We start from the raw sequence: 19252 nt of genomic DNA on the forward strand, positions 1-19252 counted from the left end.
GTTCTCTCAGGCCAGCTTGGCCCGGAGGCGTGCCAGACCACGGAGGATTCCTCTGGGGAAACCACTCGTTTTGGCCCCTCCAGTGCTGGTGTGGATATGATGCCTGTCTCTCCCTGGCCGGCAGCAGGCCCTGGTCGAGTTATGGAGGTGGGGTAAGCCGGTGCAGCCACTGAGAGAGCTCTTTGGTAAATAGGAACCAGCCATGCCTTTGCCCCGGCCCAGCCAGGCCCAGAGCGGTCTGCAGAACATGAGCTGCAGTGTTGTGTGCAGAAGCCAAAGCCAGGAGATCCTACGTGTGTCCCCGTGAGGGGCTGAGGGACACACATGTGCGGAGGTCTGTACCGTGGATGCGGGCTTCGTGTGTGGATGGGGTGCAGCCTGTAGGTTGGTGAGCAAACCACAGTGTGGACAGTGCGCAGAGAGGCCCCACCTGTATAAAAGAGGAGGGGTACTTGATTTTTCTTTTTTCACCATGAGCCTGTGATACGCACTTAAGATTTTAAGCTTACACGGTGGATAAATACCTACCCTCCAGGCTGGCTCTGAAGATGGCTGGAGAGTGCGCCCCATGCCGGGCTCCCGTCTGGCCCGGCGCTTTTCCAGTTGCCAGGCTACAGCAGGCAGTGGCCATCAGCAGGAGGGACAAGCCCAGCTGCCAAGAGGAGGCAGCCTCACTGAGTCCTGCAACAGGCAGCACGGCGATCATGCATCATCTTACCGATGAGAAAACAGGCCTGAACCCCCACAGAGGCCATGACCTTGCTTCTGGGTGCACCGCCTCGGGGGCAGCTGCCACGGCCAGGGCCCCTGATGAACGGGGCCTGGGGCTCACAGGGATGGCTCCTGGTCTGTGGGACACCGAACTTCTCACTCCATTTCTACCAGCACTCTGCTCCCCTCCAATCACCAAAACAAAGGCAACACTCGTGATAAGGGCAGAGGCGTCTCTGGCTCCCAGGGGCTGTGAGGACGCGGCTGACCGTCTGGGAATGCTGGGCTGAGTCCCAGCTGGGCCGCCTGCGAGCCCTGGGGCTGGGCCTCGGTACCTCAGTCGTGAGCAGGCGTGGGGGTCAGTCCCTGGAGGGCAGCGTGTCTAGGGACAGTGCCTGGCAGAGCAGGGCCCAATAAGCAAGTTGTTATTTCTAAGAGGAAAACATTTGTATGATTTTTTATAATAGAGGGCAAGTTTGGGAAAATCCTTGACCAGTCCTAGTGCTGGCTGAGGAGTGGGGTCAGGAAGCTGGGAGCTGTCTAGGGTGGCAGGAACCGGGCTCTGGCCTCAGGAGCAGCTGGTGCCTGCCTGGGTGGGCGGCCATGCTGTCTCGGCAGGCAGTGGCCAGAGTGAGGCCTGGCTGTCTGAGTTCTCAAGCTGGCACTTTGGGTAAAAGAGACTTGGCTGGCTGGCTGGAGGCCTCTGCAGGCCCGGGCCTGTGGAAAGAGGACTCAGAAAGGCCCCTCTGTCTGCCTGGCTCTGGGCTGCTCTTTTCCAGACCAGAGCCTCCTGTGTCTTTGGAAAGAGCATCAAATACCCAAAGGCTGCTACTGACTCGCCGTGTGACCTCGGGTGAGCGCCGCCCACCCCCCCCCCCCCCCCCCCACCCCACTTCTCTGGGCCTCTATATCCTCACCCAGGAGACTGGGCCCACCTCACGGGGTTGAGCAAGAGCCAATGAGAACATGGACAGAAAAGTGCTTTGTCATCGTCACCCTCGTAGCTGCTTCTCACACGATGCTTACGTGTGCAGAGCCCTGTTCAAAGAAGCAGTCTACGTATTTTAACTCCTCTTACCGATGATGCGACAGAGGCTCAGAGTGATTAGGGCACTTGTCCAGAGCTGCACAGCTTGTGAGGACCAGAAGCACCATGATAGCAAAGTGCTGTGAGGCCTGATTTTATTATAGTTCAAGGCTGTGGGTTGGGTCAAGGATGGCCAGGCTGCACACTTCCCGAGGCAGCTTTGGCTAGTCCGGGAGGGCAGGCGGGGCAGATAGGGCCCTAATCACACCTGAGCAGGAACTCAGGCTCAGAGGAGGCTTCCCAGAGGCCTCCCTGGCAGGAGCGTGGCAGGAGGCCTTGGGGGCCGCGGTGAGGGTCTGGAAGTGTCAGGCAGGAGCACCGACTCAGCAGCAGGTTCCAAACACTGACGGGGAGAAGCAGGGACAGCTTCGGGGTTCCCCAGAGCCCACGCTTCCAACCCACCAGGCGACACCACCTCCAGTACATCCACCAGCTCGTCCCCAGTGGCTGCAGGGTCAACACCCTTGTGTGACAGATTGCACATCTGAGGCCCAGCAAGGGCAGGGGTTGACACAGCACAGGGGCTTGGAACCGCTTCCCCCGGCCCCCATCTCTGGCCTCCTTTCTCATGCCTACAGGCCTGCACCAGCCTCGTCCCCATCCCTGTCCCAGTGCAGGGACTGTCTGACACCAAGGGGGTGGTGGTCTCCCTCCAGTCAAGACCTCCTTGGCACTGCTATCTCGGTATGGATGGACGAAGCTTCCAGCACAGCAAGGACAGGCCCCTGGAGACATACAAGGGCCTGAGATTCCCATGGGAAAGGATTGGCTCCAGCAGAGGCCCCTGCAAGCCGGCTTTGATGGTGGATAAGCCCCAGCTGGCTCCTCAGGCAAACTTGATCCTAGTGAACTGGACAGGCCCGCAGGTCCACGCGACACCCCCACAGCCCCAGAGCTCCCAGCAGTTCCCTCCATCTGCAGAGCCAGCGTGAGGAAGGTTTTGTCCTCCAAACACCCTGTATTTAAAGATCACCATGTGTTCCCTCTCACAGGTGCAAAAGGAAAGCTAATTAGGCCTTTGATGGACATGAGCAAGCCAGGGGTCATGGGCCTTGTGTTTGTCGAATGACTGAGTGAGTGAATGAATGGATGGATGGGTGGGTGGGCAGACAGGCAGCGGGTGGAATTCCAACCCCAAGCAATGCCATTGCTACCTTTTTTTAGCCTGAGCGAAATAAGACTTCCTCAAGGCTTTAAAGAACATGGCAGGCAGGGACTTCCTTGGTGGTCCAGTGGTTAAGAATTCACCTGCCAGTGCAGGGGACACGTATTCTATCCCTCATCCAGGAAGATCCCACATGCCACAACTAAGACCGGGTGCAGTCAAAGAAGAAAAATAACATGGCGGGCAATTTCCAGGGTCCTAGGGACCCCCTGCAACCACCCCTGTCATGACACCTGGGCCCAGAAATGGAGGGGCACGGGGAGAGGTGCTGGACCCCAGCTGCACCTTGCTGTGTGGGTCATCCCAGGGCCTCCAGAGCTCATCAAGAAGCCCCCTTTCCTGGGCCCTGTCCCTGCGCTTGGGGCTCCCAGCATCCCCTGACCCACAAGTGTGCCCAGGGTCCCTGGGGACCTCTTGCTGGGGACCCGGAAGGCAGGTGAGGAGGAGGGCTGCATGCCTGCTGAGCCCGCCCAGCAGCTCTGCAGAGCTGGGGAGAGCAGGATGCTTGTCATCCACGGGGACACAGGGACGGTTTAAGGTGAAATTTAAGCCCATTAGTGCCTGGCTAATGACATCAGCAGCGATAGTGAGAATGAAGATGGCAGGGTGTGCGAGCACCATAAATTGTGGGGCCGGCGCCCGCCTCTGTCCTTGGGCCTGAGTCCCACCCCCCACCCCCAGCCCCTGGAGGCCCCCCCAACCCCCGCCCCGGCCCAGCCCCCAGGGTCAGCGTGTGGCCGGGCCTTAGCCAGAGCGTGAGAAGAGCTGGGCTAGGGAGCTGAGCGTGCAGGCAGCATCTCCCTAATCTCCCTCCTTTGATAACTTCTGTCCTTCCGTGCATACGCAAGAACCTAGCTCAGCCGCCGGCATCTCTTCCCGGGCTGAGCCGTCGCCCTGCAGCTAATGCCTGACAGCTCTGTTTATGTCTCCCCATAATTCTCCAGTTTTATGTTTTTTTTTCGGGGCCATTAAGCTCCCAGCCACAAGCTCCTTCCCCTGCCCCCGCCTGCCTTTGTCCTTGAGGCCTGGCCGCCCCACCGCCCTGTGGGAGAAGGGCTGCCCTCCCCCAGCAGGTGGACGGGGGGCTGAGTGCTCACTCTGGACATCCCCGTCCCAGTCCTGTGGCTTCTCATCACAGGGCTCGTCCTGCCCGTCCCCAGGGACACAGGACACCAGGGTGCAAGGGAGCCTGGTGAGGCCCAGTCTCCCTCAGACTCTGGCTTCCTTTCCTGAGTGGGCTCTGCTCTTCCCCGAGCCTCGGCCACTCCTGAGGGCAAAGCCCCCTGCCTCAACCCCCCTCTGCAGCTCCAGATCCCCAGATTCAGCGCACCCATGTCACCCCAAGGACCCCCTCCGTACACACCTCATCCTCTGCCCCGTCTCCTCATGGTCCATCTGTGAGGAGGCCCCTCAGAGTCCTCAGGGCCCCCCTCCTGTCTCCACGACCACAGCCCAGGTCTGGCCACGGGTTCCCAGCCTCCCCACCACATGGCCTCTCACAAGCCCAGCCCCAGGCACTCCCTGGCCCTACAGCCTTCACTGGCTCCCCATTGCTTAGTCCCCGTGCTCAGTGCGCCGCTCCCACTGCCCTGGCCTCCTGCATGAGACCAGCGGGGGCTGCCCCTCGCCAGGCCCGCTCAGCCCTCCCGGGGCGTCCACCCCCACTTGCACAGGCCAAACCCAGGGCGGGAGGACTTCGTCAGCAAGAAGCAGCCCTTCCCTTGCCTCTGGGTGCCCGCAATGCCCTCCCGTGGCCCCTGTGGATCATGGAGCCCCTGGTTGCCCCAGTTTGGACGCCTGGCTCCCTGAGTGCCTGGGGCAGGCAGCTGCCACTCAAGAGCCGGCTTCCCCCACCGCTGTGAGGGCAGTGCCCCAGGGCCCACGCAAGGCCAGTTCTCCTCAAAGAGGCCAACTCGGGATGCCAGAAAGCAGAGCCTTCCAGACCCCCTTCTCCTGCCCTCCAGGAGTGACAGAGAGGAAGGGGTGGCCCCCCACCTGCCTGATGCCCTGTCCACCTCCTGAGGTAGAGCCACTCCTCCTTGGCCCTCTAACTTCCACTTTCCTCTCAGCTGAATTGCCTTTGCAACCAAAGGCCTCCTGCCCAACCTGCCCCTTCCTTGCACCTGCGGGCACCGAGGCGCCACCCCTCCCCAGGTGGGTGCTTTGGGACGTTTGAGCCTGCATCCCGAGGCGGGGGAGTCGCATCCCCGGGGCGTGGGTGCCGATGTTGCAGCCCATCCTCCTCTTCACAGGCGCTCGGCTCGGTTTCAGTTGATTCTGACCTTGTTCTGCATCCCCCGGGGTGTCTGGCCACAGCTTGGTAGGTCCCCCCAACCCACCCACCTCCCACCTCCCACCTCCCACCAAGACTTCCTGCCCTTGGCAGGTTCCACAGCCATGCGGGCAGCCCCTGGTCCGCCTCTCCCTCACACACAGCCCTGGAGCACGGCGTGGGGTGCTGGCCCAGGCCATCGTATGCTCTGCTCCCTACAATCCTGTTGTTAAGAGTAGGGCAAGCTTCGTAATTTGAGGGACCCAGTGCAAGATGAAAAATCCAGTTCCAGCTCAAAAAGCAACAGAGCCATACAAGAGCAAGTGCAGGGTATTCTGAACACAAGCCCACAAAGCCAGCCCGAGGAGGTGACCTGGCCAGCCGCCTCTCTCGCAGCATGAAGACCAGGGTCTGACCCGCTGGTCACGCCTGTAAGGATGGCTCCTATCAACTGCGCACTTGCTTTGTGTTGAGAGCAATGAACATGTTAAGTCAGCAGACCGCCAGACTCCACGGCTCACGGGGGTTCAGGGAGGTGTGATCTGCCCAGGACCCCTCTCCAAAGGCACGATGAACTCTGCTCTGAGGATGAGGCTCCCAACTGAACCCGTGCTGATGAACCACTAAGACCCCCCATGTCAGCTCTGAGTGGAGCCCAAGAAACCACCGTAACCTCTCCCTACGTGCAGAGATGCGGAAGCGAAGGCTCCAAGAGGGTGTCCAACTCCTGCAAGGTCACACAGCATGGCACGACCCCAGATCCCAGCCTCAGCAGCCCTGTTTCCAAAGACCCAGGCAGACACTCATGAACTGGTGCACAAGGAACTGGGCAGGATGTGAAAGCTAGGGGGGCACATACAGATGCCGCACTGGAGGGCCGGGCAGTGACGTCTGTTCTTCTCTCTGCACTCTTGGTTATTTTCTGTATTTTCTCCAGCAAGCTGAGATTTTTGAAATGATCAACAGCTCACAGTTTTGGGAATGAACGAGGAACAGAGATTTGTGGAACCGAGTCCTGTTAATGGAGATACTGTGGATACAGAGCGGGGTTTACTTGCTTCCTAAGGCCCAAAGCTTTCGGGCCCCTGGTGTCTGGGTCTCCTTCCCTTCGTCACTGAGGGTTTAGAGGGCTCATGGAAGCTGGGGGGTCCTGGGCTGTCCCTGGGATGACCCCGCCTGGTTCTCTGGGGACACCTGAGTGCTCAGGAAGCCATAGGCCCTGAGGAGGGTGCTCACGGCAAGTCTTGGCATCCCCTTGGCCGGTCAGGAAGCAGGGCTGGTATCCACTGGACTACTGTCCTGCTGGACCCCTACTCCAGATCTTGCTGGTCCCAACCTTTCCCTGAGGGGTCCCCACATTCCTGAGGCCCCCCCCAAACATTCCCTACCCTGCACTCCTGCTCATAGCCCAGTGGATCCTAGCCACCCCAATACCCACAAGACCAGGCTCCCCTCCAGCCCCTAGCCACCCTTTCTGGCCTCATCATCTGGTGCTGGACGCTGCCTCCAGGCCTCTGAAGCCCTCTCCTCAGCCCGGAGCAGGGGTTGCACCCAGTTCCCTGCCACGTGGTAGCTGCACAGCGGGATCAGGACCACACCAAAGCAGGTCACCCCCGCCACCCTACCTGGCCCAGAGTGGTGCCCAGGGATCCACCTGGGCCCTGCCTGCCCCCGGGAGGCGGGACTGGACCAGGGTCCCTCCCACCCATGTGGATGCCAGGCCTCCTGCAGACAGCTCTGGGCCGCCTCCTGCCCTGAGAGCCCCTGGGTCTCAGGCTGAGAAGAGCTGACAGCTCCTTAATAAAAGCTGCCACAGACGCGCCTGAGTGACATCGCGGCGGCCGACGAGAGGCAGCCCACATCAAAGCCCCATTTTTCTTCTTCCTGTGCGGCACTGAGACGGTTTCATAGAGAGCCCCACGTGCATCTGCGACAAAGACGCTTCTTCTCACGACTGGCCATGGCCCCAGCCTCCCCAGATGCCCCGCTGGCGCCTGGCATGCTTCCCTGAGAGTGTGGGTTTCAGGGAGCACCCTGTGCTGAGGTCACCCGGACATGGGGCCAGGGGCGGCCAGTCACAGGAACAGGCACACTGTGTCTGTTAAAACAAAACCTGACACCAGCCGACCCTGAAGGGCTCGGGCCCAGAGGCCCGAGGATCTCAGCGAAGCCTTGCTCTGGCAGACGGTTGGACAGGGGGCTGGTTGGGGGCTGGCAGGACACAGTGGCCCCACAGAGCGAGTCACCTACCCACGCTGCAGACCCGGCCTGGGAGCCAGACTCTGCTCCCTACCACCACCCAGGCTCACTACTCGGCCCCTGCTGCAGTGTCTGCTCTCACGGCTGGGGTGGCTCTAGGTGAGGGTCCCAGACAAGCCGGGGCCTAACCATCTGTGCTCCCAGCTTCAATCTGGGCAAAGAATCACCCTCTCTTGGCCCCTTTAAGAAATACCATCTGGAGAGGTGACCCTGTAAACCATGACCCCAGACCTTTGTCCCATGCACCCAGGGTCAGGGAGTGCATGGGACCCCAACCTCCTGGCCAGCCGCAGTCTCCCCAAGTGTCAGACGGGCTCGGGTGCTCCCCACATGTGCACTGGCGCAAGAGAGTTCCAGGCACTAAGACACACGACCTCCCTGCCACCCTCGAGCGCGCACTGTCACTGGAAGGCCTGTGCGTCACCATGGGTGGTTGTGGGGCTGAACGTGCAGCCCATGTCCAGGCCTTGCTTCTTGGGACTTTGGGGGCACTGACCATATGTGACCTCACTGACCACATGTGACCTTCACCTTCCAATCCCACGGGAGATGAGACTGCACTGGGGACATCTCTCCATTCTGAGGCCAAGCGGGCTGAGGGTCCAACCCACCCTCCAGCCCTTCTTCTCCTGTTCTGGGTCCTCCCTTGATCTCCTCTCTTCCTGAGCCCAGGGGGCACCTTCTTAACCCCGAGATCATGGCAATCCCACCTCCAGAAACACAGCAACACGAGTGCCACACACCGCCCCCAGACCCTGCATTCCCAATGCTCCTGGACGTTCCCGGCAGGCTTAGTCGTAGGCTGTAAACTGCCTGGACTTCCTGGGGTGCCACACAGCGCGCCTGAACACTACGCAGGAGGAAATAACCACGCTGGCTCCATGCAGCCCAGGCGTGTCAGACAACTGGACCCGCGAGACCACACAGACGAAGTTCCCAAGCTGACACTTGGATCCCAGGTAGGCCAGGCCTGGGGGGACACGAGGCTGGTGATGCCCCCTCCTGATGTGCATGCTGGTCAGACAATGGTGTGTCCAGTCAGTAGTAATTCATTAGCCGGCCACTCAGGATACGTGCCCTTCTCTGCACGGGATCAATAAACAGTTAAAAAACAAAACCAATGAGACCTCAGCCTCTACTCAAGGCCTCCAGAAGTGCCTTGCTTTACTCGGAATGAAGTATAGGACCCTCCTCAGCCTGGGGGTCAAGGTCAGCTCACCTCCAAATACTCCCTGCTCTCCTCGGTCAATGGTAGCCTGCATGCCCCATCCCCCACCCCACCAAGGAGGCAGGGTGGCCACAGGCCCGCCTTAGTCAGTGGAATTGGACTGAAAGTGACATGTCACTATAAGAAGCTCTGTGAGCCCAAGTGTCTTCTTCCCTCTGGGCCGTGCAGCCCTCACGAGGCTTCTGTGGTTGGTGGGCCCCTTAGTGACCACCAAGAGCCATCCCTCTGCCATCCAATTGCAACACACAGCTCCAGGGAGTGGAGCCCTGTCTCCAGGGGCTGACCTTTTGGGGATGCTCACTACGCGGGAGCCCTCTGGTCCTCACTAACACTCCAGGCTTCCCAGGCCCTCTGTGGTCTGGTCCCTGACAAGTTCTTTAGCTCCGAGAATCAGAAACGCGCTGGCCGTGAACCCCACGGGGCCTCTCTTTCAGGCACACTGTGATCTCAGCAGTTCAGACGCAGCCAGGTCCTTCCTGTCCTAGGCCTTCGTGCCTCCACCCGGCACCCATCTCCCTGGCCTGCTCTGCCTGAGAGGACTGCCACCTGCGGCCCCAGCACTTGGGCAGCACCAGCTGCTCCCTCTGGACACCATGGCCCCAGCTCATTATCATCCTCTCCTGATCTTCTCAGGGGCTCCGTCGTGGGGAGGCATGCGGTCAGGCATCCATCGTCTCCCCCAGGAGCAGCAGGGGGTAAAGGCACACAGGCTTGGTCTTGACCACAAAGCCAGGGGTGGCTCAGGAGGCTGCGGACACCCCAGCTGAGCTCTGGGACCCCTCCCAGACCTGCAGAGCCAGTGAGCGTGCTCTTAAACCCACCCTCCGTCCTGTGGTGTCTAAGGATGGCCATAATCTCAAGGGCCTCTCATTGGGAAAGTCAGGGTGCAGGAAGAATCTGGGGGCACTCAGGGGAGATGGCACCACCAAGTAGCCTATTTTGGGTAATGCGGGTTACAGTTCTAGGGAGAGAACATCTTTTCCAGAGAAGACTCTGTTTGAGGCCATGAGAGAAATGACTTCAGCTCAGCTGCAAACTGAGTAGTACTGCAAACCCAGTAGTGGCTGGGGACCCGCCTGGAGCAGCAGGGTTTCAGAATGGCCACCACTGGGATCCACCCTGGGCCTCAGCTGAGTCTCCAGTCGTGGTGACAGGAGAACCAAGGCGGGGCAGCGTGGGCAGGACTCTGAGTGCATCAAGGAGCGAACCCACTGCCAAAAGAACAGGCCCTGTGGAGCTCCTCTCCAGGGGCACAAAGGTGATGGCAGCAGCCACAGCAGGGGGCGCTCTCCTTGCCTCTGAGCACCACACAGAACTCAGGAGCTCAGAGAGGGTGGGTGACATGGTCAAGGTCACACAGGGAAGCAAAGCTGGGGGCTTGCTCTCCTGCCTGGTGGGCGGGTCCCCTCACTGCCAGCAGGCAGACCCACCCCCTCTGTTCAGACTGAGTCCCTGAGCTGGGCCTGCACTGCCCACGTGGGGGCGCTCCTCTCCTGTGTGATCTCCCACCCTGCCCTCCCGGCACAGGCTGGCGGGGAGCGGGGGTGGGTGGGGGCGGTGAGGGGACAGCAGGCATCTCCCGGCCTTTGCACACACTGTTCCCTCTGCCTGGATAACTAGTCCCCTGAACCTTCTCATTGCCCAAAGCCACCTCCTCCTGGAGGCCCTCTGTGATTACTCAATAGCTATAGGAGCCCCTGCCCCCATGGCCCTCACCGCTCTCTGCAATCACCTCCCTCCTGTATTTGTGGACTCCCTTCTGTCTGTCGGCCCCGTGGATGGTGAGTTTCATGGATGGTGACTCCCCCGTGGATGTTGAGTCCTGTGGATGGCGAGTCCCCTGTGGATGGTGAGTCCCATGGATGTGAGCCCCCCATGGATGATGAGTCCTGCGGGTGGTGAGTCCCCATGGACGGTGAGTTTCCCATGGATGGTGAGTCCTGTGGATGTGAGCCCCCCATGGATGATGAGTCTCCATGGATGGTGAGTCCCCTGTGGATGGTGAGTCCCATGGATGTGAGCCCCCCATGGATGATGAGTCCTGCGGGTGGTGAGTCCCCATGGATGGTGAGTTCCCCATGGATGGTGAGTCCTGTGGATGTGAGCCCCCCATGGATGGTGAGTCTCGTGGATGGTGAGCCCCATGGATGGTGAGTCCCCGTGGATGGTGAGTCCTGTGGATGTGAGACCACCATGGATGATGAGTCCTGTGGGTGGTGAGCCCCCATGGATGGTGAGTCCCCTGTGGATAGTGAGCCCCGTGGATGGTGAGTCCCCTGTAGATGGTGAGTCCCCTGTGGATGGTGAGTCCCCTGTGGATGGTGAGTCCTGTGGATGTGAGCCCCTCATGGATGGTGAGTACCCTGTGGATGTGAGCCCCCCATGGATGATGAGTCTCATGGATGGTGAGTCCCCTGTGGATAGTGAATCCTGTGGATGTGAGCCCCCCATGGATGATGAGTCTCATGGATGGTGAGCCCTGTGGACGGTGAGTCCCCTGTGGATGGTGAGTCCCCTGTGGATGTGAGCCCCCCATGGATGGTGAGTACCCTGTGGATGTGAGCCCCCCATGGATGATGAGTCTCATGGATGGTGAGTCCCCATGGACGGTGAGCCATGAGCATAGGGTCCCGCCTGTCATGCTGAAAGGCCAGGTTGCAGCTGCTTCCAGCTTCCAGGCCACCCTCACAGCCCACAGGCTCCCAGCTGCCGACAGCACTCCCTCCCTCCCCTTGCACCTGCTTGCCCTCCTCTCAAGCCCACTCCCTCACTCCCAGCCCTCCCCATGCTCAGACCCCTCCTGGCTCACCTTTCCAGCCTGATTCCAGGGGTGCCCCCTGCCCACCTTTCCAATTCCCAAGCCTCACCAGCAGCACTAAACCACAGGGCACTACATGCACCCACCAGCTCTCTCATCCCCAACCCCCACTTTGCACTCACTGGACTCAGTCATCTTAACAAATGCTCAGGGTCACCTCCTCTCCACTCCCGTGTGACTTCCCTCCCTGGACCCTGCTGTCCACTGTGCCAGCAGTCTGCCTACCAGGACTGACAACCGTTTGCCTCCCAGAGTGACCCAGCACCCGGCACATAGTAGGTGCTCAGAAAAAGAGTGATGTGAGCTGGTGAGTGGACCAGGGCCTTGTGATTTCAGAGGCCGGAGCTGGAGGATGAACACGAGCCTCTAAGGAGACCAGCAAGGACTCTGTTGTGGGTTCCCTGGGCACCAGGGTGACAGTAGCCACTTTCATCCGCTCGCTGTACGCCAGTCATTCACACGTGGATCACCTCTTCCAGCCCCGAGTCAACACCAGTGCTGTTATTATCCTCAAAGTAGAGGTGAGGATGCTGAGCACAGAGAGAACAAAGAATTAGCCCAAGGTCACACAGCCAGGAAGCAGAGGAGCTGGGACGTGAACCCAGGTCTGTTTGACTTTCAAACACATGCTCTTCAGTTATGAGGAGCTGTGAGCCCTGAAGCTGGCCATTCCAGGAGGCTCTGGAAGGCTGCAGAGAGGGGCTGTCTGTCAGGCATCCCTCCCAAACTGCCCCATGCTGCTCTCTACGGCCCCGCCTTGTTGCCAGATGGCTCCTCCCTCAGTCCATCCCCAAATCCTTTGACCGGGAGGTAGGAACCCCTCAGGAGCCTTTCCCAGCCTGGCTCAGGCGGCCTGGGCCATGCAGGGTGGGCCCAGTGGGCTGTGTCACCATAGACAGCTGAGGCGACCCAGGCTCAGCCAGGCTGGGGGACATTCCCAGGCAGTTCCCACCTCTGCTCCAAGAAGGTCCATGGGTAGCTGCCGGCTGAGGGCTGTGGGATCACTCTGGGGTAGGACTCTGGGTGTGGGCCCTGTGTTTGGGGGCTACTTTGCAAAGCAGCGAACCTGAGGCCAAGGCACCAACTGAGCTGCCATCAGCTATCAGCATCCGGGAGCCCCTGGACCAAGGGACAAGGGACTGAGTCAAACTTCTGGTTACAGTTTGGGTGCCTTTGGCTCAGATGGTGAGCCTGCCCTGAATCACTGGGCCTTTGCGGTCCATCTCTCCACCATCATAGCACTGAACCCATACCACTCATTCCAGGCATTTATCTGTCTCTCCCAAGCCTGGCAGCCCCGTGTGGCTAGAACCCTAACTGGGTCCCCAGCCCTGTCCATACAGGAGAGGCCCTTATGCAAGTGTGCCCTTCTGTAATATCCCACGGCTCACCTCCTCCAGGAAGCCCTCTCTGAACACCCTGTTCCCTCTACCTTGGCCACGGCACACCCTTAAAGCACAGATCTCACTCCAAACCTCCAGTTAATGCCAGATCCAGTTCATGGCATCCCTGTGGCCTCCACCCAACCTCTGCTCACTCACTTTTGGGGACAGAGGGCTCACTCCCCACAGCTAGAAGAGTGAGCACCTACCAGGTGTCAGCCTCTGTTCTGGCCACTTGATGCGGCAGAAGGACAGCCCTGGCCTCTGGCCTCCAAAGAAGCACTGGACATCCTAGTCCAATCGGGCCCCTCTGGGGAGCTGCGCCCTTGACAAACCCCCAGACACATGGGGAGACAGGAGCTGTTCCCAGCACACTCAGCGGGAACAGCCGGTCACCCAGGGGTGCAGGAGGGAAGGATGCCGCTTGCTTTTAAAAAACATGTGACTGTGTCTGGTTCCAGAGTAACTGGACCCATGATGCAGCCAGGGCATCCATGGGTGGTGAGATCCTGGTGAGGGGGGCCTCGTCTTCTCAGGGTCGTTGCTTATTTGCTGAGTTTCCCACAATGAACATATATTATTAGTCACTGGCGGGGGACAGTCTCCCACCGACGCCCCCATTCGGCCGGGCCCAGGTCTGTCCTGGTTTGTGTCCTGCTTTCCAGTGGCAGACAACCAGGGACACCACTCCTCTCATGTGGGCCCTGTGACCCGCTCGCTTCTCCAGACCCCCTCCCGGTCCATGTTGTTCCCTGTGGGGTCTGCGCTGGTCAGGCCCCCACTTATGGCAAAGTCCCCTGGGCAGGGACCACAAGCGTGACATGGGGCTGGGCACACAGCAAGTGCATAGTGACAGCTCGCAGACAGTGGCTGCCTCCCCTGCCTCCCACCCATGCAGGCGGTCTCTCCTCTCCGGCACTTACAGGCGATGCCATCCCCCAGCCTGGGGCCCTGAAACACTGCAACAAGACACAATATCCGTGGCTTCTCATAAACCAAATGCAACTCTCTTCCTCCCCAGTTTAAAACCTTCCACAGCCCCTCAGTGTCCCCGAATCACCTCCCTCAGCTCTGTATCCACAGTCTTGCACATTCTGACACCTGCTCCCTCCTGCAGGTCCCCTCCTCTACCAAAACGGCTTGACCTAGAGCACACCTGCCACCCGGGCTGCCTCATGCCCCTGGGCCTTTGCACATGCCAGTCCCTCTGTCCAGAGCAGGCAGACTGGCCCCTGCTCATCCTTCTGATCAAAACCATGGGAAGAGGCCTCCTATCCCCGCCCCACCGAGTCCATCTTGTACACAGATTGATCATTGCACTCAATGCAATTAGAGGCTGGCACGTCTGTCTCCTTCCAAACTGGACGCGACAGGGCCCAGGCCTTTTGTCTTTGTTTTAAGTCCCTGATGCCCAGATACTGCCTGCAGACAAACAGGCACTCGGGAATGTCTAGCTGACAGGTGGATGGGTCGGTAAACAACATCTGCACAGCCCTTAACAGTTTACGAAGGCTTTTCCCGTCCTGTGTCTCCTGGGCTCCTCCACCAGGGCAGCAGGGAGCAAAGGCCCCAGACCCCAGCCCTGAACATGGGCACTGCCTCCTAGGGGACCCAGGCCCCTCCCCTCCACCCGAGCAGGAGCTTCGCTTCGCTGGGAGCCTCCAGCAATCTCACCAGGAGCAGCCTGGACCCCTCCTCCTGTTTTCAGCAGGAAGGAAACTTTCCCCTGCCAGAATGGCACCCCCCGACTCCTGGGGAGGGCAGGTGGGTGCCCAGGTGGCGGCCTGGCGGGTCCAGGCTCGGCCGCTATCCCGCCCAGAGCCGTGGGATGCGGCGGGCTGGAGCCGCAGCCCCACCAGCGAGTCTTGGTAACAGTTGCTATGTAAAACGCTCGGAGGGGGGATTTACTGTCAGCGTTAATAATAGATGAAGGTTTCAGAATTTTTGATGCCTTACGTTCTAAGCTGTTTGATTTATAATGTCTCTGAAAAGGGAAGGATGAGGGTGGGGGCAAGGGAGGAGGCCTAGAGGTGCAAGCTGGGAGCGTATCCCTGTCACCTGGCCAGACAGGGAAACCAAGGCCCAGAGGTGGGGACGCCAGGGGCCTGCAGATGCCTGCAGCCCCGACTTCAAGAGGGGAGCCGAGGTCTGGGCCCCTCCCGCGCCCTGGGTTGTTTTGATGGATTTCTGCTTCTCCTTTTAGCGCGAGCAGGTGTGTCTCGAGTAGGCTCCGGAAGCTGTGCTGATGGTGCCCGTGGCAGGGGCTGTCGGTTACTGGCTCCACAGAGGCAAATCCAAGCCCCAACTTCCCTTCTCCTGCCAGTGGCGGACAGTCTTCCGAGGGGAGTGGGCCTTGCAGGCAGGAAGCAGGGCTGCTGGCCGGGCCCACCACCCCACCCGAAAGGCTGGAGGAGGAGCAGAAGAGGCCTCCCCTGGGCCAGGCTGCCCCCCACTGGGGCGACTTGGTGCTGGTCTTCAGAAGGGTGCTTCCCCGACCTCCCTGCCCGGCCTCTTCCAACCCTCCACGGCCTCTCTGTCCAAGCCAGAAGGTCTTCAGACAGGCCCTGTCCTCCCTGGATTTCCAAGACCCCAGTCTTTGGGCCAAAGAAATGGGGCCCTGGGCCAGGCACCCTCACACCCAGACTGTGACCCCTCACTTCAACAGCTGTCCCCCAAAGTCACGTCATCTCCCACTTTCAAACAGGGGGTCCTCCCGCCTCCCTCCTCAGGCCCAAAGTCCTGGCAGACCCTTGCTCCAAGAACATGAGAGAGCCCCACCCTCTCTGGCCCTCATTTCCTGGTTCGGGAATCAGGTGAAATGTGGAGGACCCCCAGCACCACCCTGCCACCAACACCCCTTGGGGCTATGAGCACCCTGCTAAGAGCGATGACACAAAAGTCACCACCAGAAGACCATCTTCACTGGGTGGGCACATCACCCCGTGGGCAGGCAAGAAGACCATGGCCTTGGGAGGACCCCCACCCGGCCCGCCGCCCACCTGGTTCACTACCAACCGGCTCTCCGCCAGGCTGGAGCCAGGCAGCCCCAGAGCCAGGACACACAGACCCAGCTGCAGGACTTGAATACCCCCAGTACCCCAGATGGAGGGCTGCTCCCCTGGATCCTGCATAGAGCCCCTGCCTGTCCTGCTGGGCACTTGCATCAAGAAGGGCACCTATAGCAATAAGGAGGTCTCTAGGGGGGGCTCTGCCCAGTGGGAGGAAGTCCTGCCACGGTGAGGTGGGGAGGTGTTCTTCTAGGTCAGCCCCGCAGGACCCAGGAGCAGCAGCCCCTTCTTCACTCAGCTCTCCAGTCACCAGATACCCACCAAGGCCCCTCTGTGAGCAGGCCCTGTTGGGGACACACTGGGGACATGTGGGAGTCTGGCCTGGTCCCCACGTGGGAGCCCCAGGAGACACACTAAGTTGTTGTCTACACGAGAGTGTGGGGAGCAGGTCTGCAGGGCGCCAGGGGCCACAGTCTCAGTCACACCTGAGGGTACAGGGACTGGACACCGAGAGGCAGGTCCAGGGGCCTGGGAAATACCCCCTCTTCTGGCTCAGAGAAACACCCCTGGTGTGGGGGAACCCTGGATGACAGGGACTCAGAGTGCTTCCTGGGGAGGGGGCTTTAAAGGGTCATGGATTCCCAGTGTTTCCAGGATGCTCGCTCCCCAGAGGCAGGTGTCCCTTGAGAGGACTCTGTCCAGCCTGTGGGCAGGAAGGGCATCGCTCCTCTGAGGGCCCGAGGATCTTTAGTGGAGAAAGATCCCTGCATGGGGACCTCTGCTTCAGCGTCCAGCAGCCTCTGTTCTCCGGAGCTTCACTGCTGGGCTCTGCCAGCCGCCTGCCAGCCAGGCTGAGCTGGAGGGCAGGGCAGCAAAGGTGGCCTGCAGGCTGGGCCTTGGCAAACAGGAAATTCCAGCTCACTCTTGAGTGGGCTTGAGTGCTGACTCCCCTGGTCCACTCCAAGCCTGCAACCCTCCTCTCTGCATCAGCTGCCAATACCCAGGCCTCCCAGCCTCCCCGACCCCATTTCAGGTTAGGGCCTGTGGTGGGCTAGGAGCAAAGCTGTGAGGAGCCAAGAGCCCACTTAACTGGCCACTGATCTTTCATAATCATTCACACGGTGTGCCCTGCCCTGTGTCTAGGGCTGACAGCCTAGAACTGGGTGCTGCCAGGCTGTGGGGACATGCTGCATAAACAGGCCGCCAAACCAAGGTGACAGCACTGTGATGGAAAAGCCCAGGCTGTGTGAGCCCAGAGGCCTCTAGCCAGCCCAAAGATCGGGGAGGCTTCCAGGAGGTGGCGTCACTTAGACTGGTCAGCTGCATGATGTGAGGTGCTGTGGGGTGTGGCTTTGTCTACTTCCTCTCCCCGTCCTCGACCTCCTCCCTGTCCTACTGCAAAGCTTCTGTTCATCAAGTCTCCCCAGAGAGGTGGGCCTTCTCCACTTCAAATGATTAGCTCCCTGAGCTTCAGTTTTCCTGACCCATAAAATGGACCCAATGTATCACTCATGTCAACTGAAGAAATATTTACTCATCTTCTCCCCCACTCTCTTGAGAGGTCAACTTCATGGACCATCTTCCTACCCCAAGCGAGACCTGTGGGCAGCCCCAACCACTACACAACACAAGCCCAAGACTCTGGGAGCACCAGGAACCAAGCATCAGCATGTGAGGGCTGCCAGGTCATTCGTCATGCCTTTAGTGATGGAATTTACGAAAGCCAGCTAATCAGTGATAATGAGCATAATTTCTGTCACTTGGTTGTTGCTCCTAACCTGAGTTATCATGAGAGGCAGGAGGGCGAGGATAGGAGTTGGGGGCAGGCCATATGTTACGTATGCACGAGATAAGAGAAGACACTCTAGGTGCCAGGCTGCACATCTTGTTCAGTGGAATGGAGGCTGGATTTCTGTCGGGCACTCTTGTGCAGTATACAACCTATACAACTGTACATTTTGGCCCTAGGTTCAAGTGAGTGCCAGCATGGAGACCTTTCCCAAACAGGTTTCCCCAGCCTTTCAGACCACTCAGCCCAGGTGTGAGAACTACCTGAAATCAAATGCAAATTGTGTGTATCTGTGCATGTACAAGCACATTTTTCTAAGGAGAACAAGAGTTTTTTCCAATTCATATAGTGTGCAGAAGCCCTGTAGTTAAGATCTGGACTGGGCCCAGGGTCTGGGATGAAGTGTGAGACAGGGGTCTCAGGACAGCCTGGGGACACAAATATTTGACATTCTGTTTCTCAAACACTAAAACCACACAGGCTTGAAAAGGGGGCAGATTCTGGGCTGCTTCCCTTAAGATCTGTGGTTTAGGGGTGGCCTGAGCCCAGGAATCCGTTGAGGTACAAACTCCAAGGTTTGGATCAAACCAATGCTCCAGAAGCTTTGGTTTAATACTCCGCTACTACTGGCTTTGCAGGGCATGGTATTTTTTCTTTTGGTATTGGTGGGGAACAATGTCCACACCTCATCCAAACCCCAAAAGGTGGATCTGTGTACAGCAATGTGAGCATAGCAGTGTGTGCAGAGCAGTGTTCACGGCAGTGTGTAGAGCAGTGGGAGTGCCCGGGCAGAGGCTACAGAGTTCTGTCACCCCCACTCCGGGCAGAGTGAGTGGACCCTAGGCCTCCCAGGGTCTCTGTCCCCAAGGTGTCCCCTGAGTAACCCTCACCAGCCCATTTCTGTACCACGCTGCCTCTTGAGGCAGGGAAGCCCTACGGCTCTTCATGTGGCCAGAACAGGGGACCATTGACAGCGGACACACACCAAACCAGGCTTCTCCAGCCCAGGGTCCAGCCAGACACTCACCAGGCAGTCTGGCCTTGGACATAAACCCTTCTGTGTCTGGGAGTCAAGGGGCGTCTGTTTCTCCTCTTGAGTCCTAGTGTCCAGCACTTGGCCTACCAAGGAGGCCTTGGGGGCAGCCAGATGAATGGATTCATTCAAAAGTATAAACTGAGCACCTACTGTGTGCCAGATCACATGTAGGCCCTGCCTGGATGGCAGCTGGGTATGGGAGGGAGATGCACAATTAAAGGTACAACCGTCCGGGAGACATGGCCTAAAGCAGACCAGACACGTGGTCTGTGTGGAAAGCTTGCCCAGGAGGGGTGAGGGTTGGCCAGGAAAAATGACTTAGAGTCCTGGAACAGACAGCGCACGTGCAAAGGCCCTGTGGCAGGAAGGGGGCCAGGTCGGCGGAGCGGACCATCAAGTGCACAGACCAGGATAAGGAGTCGGCCCTCTCAATGCCAGACCCTTAGGACGACAAAAAACGACCAGAGTCGGAGCCGGGCCGAGGCTGCCTTTGTTCG

At 59.4% G+C, this 19252-nt stretch overlaps 1 protein-coding gene across 5 annotated transcripts in view; it reads right to left on the bottom strand.

Annotated features, from left to right (window-relative positions):
- RAI1 (retinoic acid induced 1) overlaps positions 1 to 19252 on the bottom strand; it is a 103659-nt gene that overhangs the window by 27238 nt on the left and 57169 nt on the right. Inside the window, exons 3-4 of one of the 5 annotated variants that reach the window (XM_042255737.1) lie at positions 529 to 681; positions 343 to 430 (exon numbers count right to left, since the gene is read on the bottom strand). The exons of 3 other annotated variants lie outside the window; for them this stretch is intronic. The gene's annotated coding sequence lies outside the window, so the exon portion shown is untranslated. The remainder of the gene's footprint in view (positions 1 to 342; positions 431 to 528; positions 682 to 19252) is intronic. One more of the 5 variants, XM_042255738.1, reaches the window with a different exon arrangement.

The sequence above is a fragment of the Ovis aries genome, chromosome 11, assembly GCF_016772045.2.
Source record: "Ovis aries strain OAR_USU_Benz2616 breed Rambouillet chromosome 11, ARS-UI_Ramb_v3.0, whole genome shotgun sequence".
NCBI lineage: Eukaryota > Metazoa > Chordata > Mammalia > Artiodactyla > Bovidae > Ovis > Ovis aries.